We start from the raw sequence: 9,915 nt of genomic DNA on the forward strand, positions 1-9,915 counted from the left end.
TTGGAATTACATTTAATTTATATATAATAATATATATATATATATATATATATATATATATATATCAGCCCTGATATCATATTTTACTCACAAAACCTTACAATTTAAAACCAGTATCATTAATAAACAAATCTTGTTTGAGCTGACACTGTAATCCACAAAACGTGGGCAAGTTTGAGAGCTAATATGCTAATAATATAGAAAAATAGTAATACAAAAATATGCTCGCTAACTGTATTGTTTTAAAGTTCCGAAATTGACATCCCTTTACATAATATTTGATGTAATTATCGTTGTAGTTTTACATCACATTGTTTACCACAGAGATTTCCCCGACTTATTATAGACAAAAAACGTATCTCTACCTGTGATTAAATATGATTAATTCTAAGTTAACTTGAAAATTTTGATTCATCACAATGTGTTCATCGATTGTCAGCACTAATATAGATACACACACACAAATGCATGGTGTTGGAATTGCACTGCTGGTGATGTGTTCAGGTCATAATAAATGTATAAAAGAGCGTCAGACACTGTGAGGATGCCACACTATGTCTGTCTGTCGGCATAACCGACATTCAGCCGTTTCACTACAGTGAAATCATCTCTGTTTCATTTGGAGAGTATGATAACAACTGCTCATGCAATCATGCAATCATGCATGTGACCTCTAGGTGACAAGAAAGAATAGCAGGACGCTACTAAACACGAAACCTGTCCATTCTCTGTTTCTATCTGCTTGCATCTGTGTCCCCTGTCTACCTGATTAGCACGGCTTCCATCTCCCGTTCTGTTGGGTCCCCTTCCTGTCTCTTCCTCTTTTGAAATGAGTAGAAGGCCTGAGAGGGTTACTTGAAACTACTTTAATCTGCATCTTTTCCTTTTGAGTCTGTCTTCTGCTCTAAGTCTCTATTGGTAGGCAGCCAGTGACTGCTGAGGCTCGTTAGCTCTTTCCCTCTTTCAACTGTTTAATGTGTTGCATCGCTATGCGGCGGCCAGGGAGAATGTGAACTAGACAAGTGATACGAGAGAGGGCAGACCGAGTCCCTGTTAAATGCTGAATATGCTAAAAGAACAAAAAACAGCCCTATATTAGTCCCGAAGGGAGAACATGGTTCATACGCAGTGCATTGGATCTTGTTCCAGCATTTGTTACCGAAGGCAGTGAAATGTGAAAGGCTGAAGACAAAGGTGAGTCCTGAGCAGTTGCTTGTTTTGTGCCTGGTTGTGAAGGTCTAATATAACAAGAAAAAGTGGTAATTGATGAGAAAAAGGTAAAAGTTGCACAAGCACCTTCAAACAATAAAAGGCGGAGGAGTGGTGGCAGCAAAAAGCAACAAAAACCGATGGTGCAAATAAGAATAAAAAGCCTATGACAGGGTCCCAGAGAGGAACTGTGGTATTGTTTCAGGAAGTCTGGAGTGACAGAGAAGTATGTTCAAGTGGTGCAGGACATATTTGAGGACTGTAAGACAGTGATGTACGTGTGACAGAAAAGTTCAAGTTGGAAGTGGGACTACATCAGGGATCAGCTCTGAGCCCCTTCTTGTTTGCTGTGGTGATGGACAGGCTGACAGATGAGGTTAGACAAGAATCTCCATGGACTATGATGTTTGCAGATGACATTGTGATTTGTCGTGAGAGTCGGGAACAGGTGGAGGAGATGCTTGAAGAGTGAAGGTTTGCCCTGGAAAGGAGAGGAATGAAGATAAACAGCAGGAAGACAGACTATATGTGTGTGAATGAGAGGGACCCGACTGGAAGAGTGAGGTTACAGGTTACGAGTTACAGAACAGATACAGGTGCAAGGTGGAGAATTTTAAGTACGTGGGGTCAACAATTCAGAACAATGGAGATTGTGAAAAAGAGGTGAAGAAGCGTTTGCATGCAGGATGGAACGGGTGGAGAATAGTGTCAGGCGTGATTTGTGACAGAAGAGTGTCAGCTAAAATGAAAGGAAAGGTATACAAAACTGTGGTGAGACCAGACATGTTGTTTGGTCTAGAGACAGTGCCACTGAGGAAAAGACAGGAAGCAGAACTGGAGGTAGCAGAGATGAGGATGCTGAGGTTCTCATTGGGAGTGACCACGATGGACAGGATCAGGAACGAATACATCAGAGGGACTTTACATGTTAGAGGCTTTAGAGATGAATTCAGAGAGGCCAGACTGAGATGGTTCCGACATGTCCAGAGTAGAGATAGTGATTATATTGGTAGAAGGATGTTGCATTTAGAGCTGCCAGGTAGGAGGCATAGAAGAAGACCAAAGAGGAGGTTTATGGACGTAGTGAAGGAGGACATGAGGGAAGTTGGTGTGAGAGAGACAGATGCGGACGGGGTTGGATGGAGGAGATTGATTTGTTGTGGCGACCCCTGATGGGAAAAGCCAAAAAAGAGAAGGAAAACTACACAGAGGCTGAGAGAGGATTAGCAGGGAAATGCATACAAAAAAATGACCTTACCTTATGACATAACCACCACATAGCTCTAAGGATGTAGCCATTCATCTACTACACTGATGTATCAATTTTATATTTAAATATAAATGTTTCAGCTCCATGGGTTGCCATTCCAGACAATATATATGTACCTAACATTGTTTAAAATTGGATTGTTTGTCTATAGGTGCCCTGTGATTGGCTGGTGACCAGTCCAGGTTGTACCCTGCCTCTCGCCCAAAGACAGCTGGGATAGGCTCCAGCACCCCCGCGACCCTCGTGAGGATAAGCGGTAGAAAATGAATGAATGAATGTTTAAAATTGTTTTAAAGGTACTCAATCGACTGTATCAATACTAGAAAATCAAGCATTAGATTTAAACATGGCAGGCTTTATATGGATGTTTTGTTTTGTTTACAATGAATGGTTGCACTCCTACATAGCTCACATGAAAAAAAAACAAAAAACCACAATCAACCATGATTGTTGAAATGCGGCTGAATGCCAAAAAGAAACAGTGGTGATCATGGCAGTGGGTTACTAATGCTAAAAAGGGCTAAGCGGGTGTCTTACTTCATTAATAATGGTATTGTGGCCAGCAACACTTTTCATACACAAAACTGATTCACTTACAGACGATTTACTGACATGGTCGCTTTATATAGTGAGTAAAACTGAAAGACACAAAGCGTTTCTTGTGTCGTGAATTTTTTCTGTGATTAAATACATTGAGTCAATAAAAACAATATCTGGGGTGCCGACAAGCTTGAGTGGAGATCAGGGACTGAGAGCTGTACAACGCAGATCTGAAAGTTGCAGAAAACGCTTGACAATGCAACCCAACCCATGACCAGCGACAGAGCCAACAATGCAGAGCTTGGACACACTGCCCCATCCAATGGCAACAGACAACATCGATTGAGAGTCAAGCCAAACAGTTCAGGGTCGAGGTTTACACCATGGAATGGAATGGCCTTTATTGTCATTATACAAGATGTACAACGAGATTGGAGAGCTTCTCCTTTCATGCAGTAGTCAAGTAAAAAAAAAAAAAAAAGTATATGAAAGTAGAGTAAAAAAGACAACTTAACAAGATATATACAAGATATACAAAATATACACATAGTATTGCACAGGAGCATATGCAGGAGCAGACAGATATATTAATTTTAGTGCAATGATAAATGGGTCATAGTGCAAATAATGACTGGTGTATACAGATGAGTAAAGTCACATATGAGTGAATTGTATTGGGTTGTTAAATAAATAAATATGATTGAGGTAGTAACAGAGGCAGTGATGGAAATATTGCACATTTGCATTATGCTAATGACCGGGTACGTTGTACGTCTGAGTTCAGGGTGGTGATGGCTCTTGGGAAGAAGCTGTTTCTCAGTCTGCTTGTTTTTGCCTTGATGCACCACCATACTATCATACTATCATGTACTATCATACAGTCACACTAGCTGGCATTTGTTATACTTGATTTAGGAGTGGTAAAACTGGTGTGAATGTGTTAATAGTATATTTTTTTTACGCAGTGTCAATTTAAGCATTGGGTGAAAAATGACAACAAAACATTATCGGCCCACGGGGGTAAAAAGTGTGGCTTAGATATGTGCGTGTATAGGACTGGGCATGAGTTCTTACCCGGTATACTTAAGGCATGGGGGGTTGTTTGTGCACGCAGGGCAGGGATGCATCTTCATGATGTCTGTGTACTTGTGACAGACAGCGAGAGTGACAGCAGGGATGAACGAATCATGTGCTGCACGCAGCTCTACCATATGGCCATATTTGGGTAGATTTTACTTTTAATCCGAGCAACAAGAAAGCTGCACAACAACAATGTGTTGTCATCATCACAAAATATACAACATCAGCTAAATATTTCTTCATTCATTTTACTGCTCATCTTTACAGGCTGATGGGTGACTTTCCCTTTTGATTTCAGATCAACATCAGAAATATAAGTGAATTATCATTAGATTAGATTCAGCTGCAGAACACTCCCCTTTAGTCAACTTTACACAGAGTCAGTTTTTGTTTATCACTATTAATTGGTTCTGGACACAAAGTATTTGAAATAATTTCCACAAAGTAGGATTGCATTTTAATAAATGGTATATTGTCATAGTTAGCACACAGAAAAGACATGGAATAACACCCCCATAGTCACCTTCACACTCGTATTGCAACGGGGATTGCTGTATAGCAGGGGTCTCAAATACGCGGCCCGTGGGCCAAATGTGGCCCGCAGGACACTAGTTTGAGGCCCCCGCCTTGATATGAAAGTTTAATGTTAGTGCGGCCCGCGCAAGTTTGATATGGATGCTGTATGGTATCATGTACCCAGAAAAAATTATTACGTTTGATTAATGTTCATGTTAAAGATTAAATAACTGTTAATAGTTATCCTCCCTATCCGTGTGGAAGTGGTAAGTTTTTGGCTATTTAAGTTTAAAGGAAATAATTTGAAGGCTACCGTTTAGGTCGCTAGCTCTCTAGTTTGCGAGTTAGCATGTGTCTCAAAACCCTGCAGTTGCGCAATATGTTGTAAATAAAAGAGTATAAATGTGACTATAGTCGTGTTTTGTCATGTCTACAGGGCTCTAATAATGCTTTGTTCATTTTAATCTGAAAAAAATAATTTGTCTACCCACCAACTATATGTGGTTTCTTAAGTTTCTATTATTTGCCGTTTTATTATTATTATTATATATATTTATTACTGATTGATTGATTTTCTTTATTCTTGATTTGTTTATTTATTTTTCATCTTATTTTGTGCAGACAAATGAAAGTTTGAGACCCCTGCTGTATAGCATGCAAATAAGGTAACTACTGTAGTTAGCCTCTTTATTCATTTCACACTTAAGAAAGGGTTTCAAAAGGAGTGGAGAAGAAGAACAAATTAAGAATCCAAAAACTTGCTACTTCCACACGGGATAGGGGGATACATTTTTTTTCACTCTACTCTGTTAGACGTGCCAAAGCTGCCTTTGTGTAGTGTGACGTTATGAAATGTCACGGCTCATCAATGTTTTATGTCATTACTGATGCCTAGTGACCAGAATACAACATATAACTTGTATTTCAGTATTTTTTGCTGTTAATGGGCCATAGTCAACCATGAAACAGCAATCATTTAAAAATGTATATATTTTTGAAATATGGTGTGAGGGAGCGATAATTGAACGGTGATGTAGCGAGAGACGACTGTGTTGCCCAATACATACAATGGTAAATGAGCCATTGAAAACATACATAAATAAGACTCCATCAAGACTGGTCATGATTCTAAGTCATTATTGACACCGACTGACCAGTGACCTACATCTTAGAATTCATCTTCTGAATGCCGTATATATGTATTTGGATTTTAGTTCACTGAGGCATTTTTAATACTTAGACATTCTTAATTTAGGCACAAAAATACATAAAATGTGCTTAAACAGGCATATTTATTAATTAATATATATGTTTCTAAATTGTAAATTAACAGAGTAAAAATGTGACATTTGAAGCGCAGGGATTACTGTATACTTAGGATGAGCGGATAATTCTTATAAACGAGTATCCGTTACGGATAATGCATTTTTGCCGGATATGAGTATGAAATGAGAAAATGTTGTCATTATCTGTATTCGCTTTTACAGTAAATGCTCATTATGCATTCACTCTTCATGCTCTGTGATTGGCCAGTCATACACAGTGACTGCCTCTACCGAGATCGACTCTGCAAGCGGCAGACACTAAGGACCTCAGTGGTGCCTCATTCAGTTGGGAAGTTTATATATAAAATATAAAAAAATATAAAATATATAAAAAATATATGAATATATTCTTCAGCTCGCCTGTATTTTTGGTTTATACCTAAAGTTACTGTGCTGTGCAGCGTTGTGCAGCACTGTTCAGGCCTGCATTGACTGGCCACAACATTAGGTACACTTGATGCGGCATCAACGATTCTATCATAAGCCGGCAAAATATTATACTCCTCTTGATATGTTGCAGTATGCACCTTGCAATCTTAAACTTGTTTCATAAAATATGCAGTGTTTTTAACAAGACAGTGGGCACGATCGTGCATCAGTCACTTATGGTGTTTTGTTTATTTTTTCCCTTGCTGGTGATATAAAGTAAGTTGGAAAACTGCTTGTAGCACTGAATGTGGTGCTTTTGAGAACTTTCTGCCATGTTTGCATGAATCATCATCTTCACGCACCTCATTAAAAATAATAAAAGAATAGTCTCAGCGATCACTTCCACACACACAGCACACATATAGCTGAATAAGAAACAATACATGTAGCAACTTCTGATGAATTCATGTCAGTTTCAGATTTAAAATAATGTACAGATTTAAGACACACCCATTTCTGGTTAAACCACACCCACCTATGGTTTATGACCCGCCCACTCCAAGTACGGATATGGATACAGATTATTTAAATGGGTGAACAGATACAGATGGTGTTATACACACTCATCCCTACAGTGTACTACTATTATAGTAATAAGAATTTCAACCGTCAGTTTATCCAATGCAAATACTACAAATGTTATGAAGTTACTTCATCACTGAAACTTTGCAAGAAAAACATTGAATAGATCAAAGGCCACAAAAAACACAAACATTAATATGTTTCTTATTGGGGCTGCTAAAAAATCTTGAAGATAAGAGATACATAAGAAATTCAAATACAAACAGAATGATAGCAGCTGTTTAAAATAGGATTTTGTCGCTTCAACACATGCTCATACATCAAACCACGTGCGTGTTGAGTGCGGGGAGAAGTTTCGTCAAAAGTAACTTTCCAACTGTCATTGAAGACATTTTTCCATTCTCATCCAATGTCTGGTATTGATGGTGAGTCAGTATTTTGTATTGAATATTAAATTTTTTCGATGTTTTATTCATTGGTTTTGTTAGATTACTATTGCCACATTTATTCGATCGCATAGCCAGCGCACTGTCAATCTAATTGCTTCTAATAGAGGCCTTTATGATACACACTCTCAACATCAGACTTGCCCAACATTTAAGATATGACTAAATGAAAATTACTGGGAGACATACAATAGATGCGTTATTCAACTGGATTCTCATTTTCCAGGCACACAAGCTGAGTTTCACTTTGTAGAAGGTTGCAACAATTGCTACAGTATAAAGTATATATGCTCTGTGCACTTTATGTCTTCATCCATTTTCATTGTCAATGTAGAGTCCCGCACTGTCACGAAATATATTGAAACTTTTTGAATTGTGTGATCACAGACGACTTTTCTGATAGCAATGTGGTCCAAAGAACCAGAACGAAAGGTTAAAGAGAATAAATTATAGTTCTATGGTAGGTGGGCTCAAAAAGGTTGGGGACCACTGGTAAAGCATTGAAAATAAGATATTTAAAATGAATCAACCCCACAAGGAAATTAACCGGCCCTGCCCCCTGTGTCAAAGAACTGTAATGTCGAAGTACAGAAATGGCAGAACAACAAATGACGACGATGACATATGGTTTAGTCATATACTAATGGACATAAAGACACACACAAAAATCAGCGTATACACAAGCAGTACTTGGTCCTTAGCAACAGTGTTGAGTGGCACTCCCCTTAAGAGAGCGTAATGTGCATTCAAAGTAAGAAAATGTTCTTGAAAATGGATGCTCAATGTCATGATGGTCTATTGTGTTTGCCTTCTAGGCAGTAGCTACAGTGATGGGGTCAAATAAGATGGGAATAGTCAGTCCAATTCTCCCTTCAAGCTCAAATGTGTCTGTGTGTGTGGAAGGCAAGCTGAAGACTGACCTCCGCTTTGGTCTGGTGTTTGTGTGAGGATGAGTAATGTGTGGAAAACCTAGCAAATGGAACTGTCCTGTGAAAGTTTAGTTCATATCAGTATCCTGCCAAATAATGATGAGGATGGGGGAGAGACGGTAAGTACCTAGGATTCTAGGAAATATAGTACATGCAAAGAATGAAGACGTTCTTAAAAGGGACCTATAATACTTTTCCACTTTTCTGACCTATAAATGTAGTTAGAATGTTGTATTCTCGTGTTAAACTATGTGAAAATTTCAGATAATAAGGTTTGCACATTTGGAATTGAGCCCTGAAAGAAGTTTGAGATGGCTGAAAACGCTCGGTTTCAGAGGGTGTTGCTAAACTGTTCTTATGTGATGTCACAGAGGAGTGAGCTTCCTTATGGCCGTGGCTGTAGGCACCAACACATTTTCTGCCCTACCCCAAGCTCGGATTTATATTTATGTTGCTAGCAATGGGTTATAAAAGTGTTTCCTTGGTTGTAAGAGAAAGCTACATTTGTTTCCAATTCCTAAAGAGGCCACCATTTAGCACAAACGTTTGGTGTTCCTGAAACCCTACCAGCAAAATAAATGTCTTTTAATCTATCAAGAGCATTTCACACTGAACTGGACATTGGCCAGTATGCAGCTGGACAAACTTGCTGAAGCACAACGCCTTTCCAATTTTACTTGGTCGTCCAGTCTCTACTTCCAGATTGGATTCGGGATCCAACACATATGGCTGTATGTTAAAAACGTTTAAAAGATAAACTGCAGTTTATTAGATGGACGGACCATTGCACAATTATCAACTCCTATACCGTTTATCAACCCCTATAAAGTTGAGTTTGCAGCTAGCGGCACATCAACAGAAGTTTTTGTAAACACTTGGGAGTGTGACCAACCACAGCGGATTGGGGTGCTTGGATGCGTGCCATTGGTGGAAAACATTAAAACGGACCGTTTTCGAGGGAAGCATGAAATCCAAAGAAATACAGCTGGGTTAGGTGTAGATTCTGGAAAAACTAGAAAGCTTTCTGTCGTGTGTAGCTGCTCTACAGGAGTCATCAACAAAAATTTGCATAGTAGGTCCCCTTTAATTAACTTAAGACATCTCCTCCATTTTCCTTAACTATACAAGTAAATGGTAGCAATGTAGATGTACATGGTAGATTTTAGTTTCTTATATTCCAGGGGTGGGCAAACTATGGCCCAGGTATGTCATGTGGTCCATCTAACATGTGGTGTGAACAAGTGTTTTCTTCCTTCCTAAATTTTCTAATTTTGCATGTGTATCACACTTAAATGTTTCAGATTATCAAAGAAATTTAAATATTTGCTAATGACAATACCACTGAACACAATGTGCAGTTTTTAAATTTATTATTAAGGGAGAAAAAAATCCAGTTAGCTTTTTACCTTGACAAGAATGTGAATAGGTTTTAAAGATCCCGTCAGGTCAAAAAGTGTTTTTCTTTTCCTTGGTTTGATTGGTTTATGAAAATCAAGAGTTTGAGTTGTACTTTGAATTGATCCTCTTTTTTTTTGACCAACACTTTACTTACAGTAATCAAATACTGTTCATAAGACCTCATAATTGTTTTATAGTATCATATAATTGCTAATAACTGGGGATGTCCGATATTGGCTTTTTTGCTGATC

The sequence above is a fragment of the Doryrhamphus excisus genome, chromosome 23, assembly GCF_030265055.1.
Source record: "Doryrhamphus excisus isolate RoL2022-K1 chromosome 23, RoL_Dexc_1.0, whole genome shotgun sequence".
In the NCBI taxonomy this organism is placed as follows: domain Eukaryota; kingdom Metazoa; phylum Chordata; class Actinopteri; order Syngnathiformes; family Syngnathidae; genus Doryrhamphus; species Doryrhamphus excisus.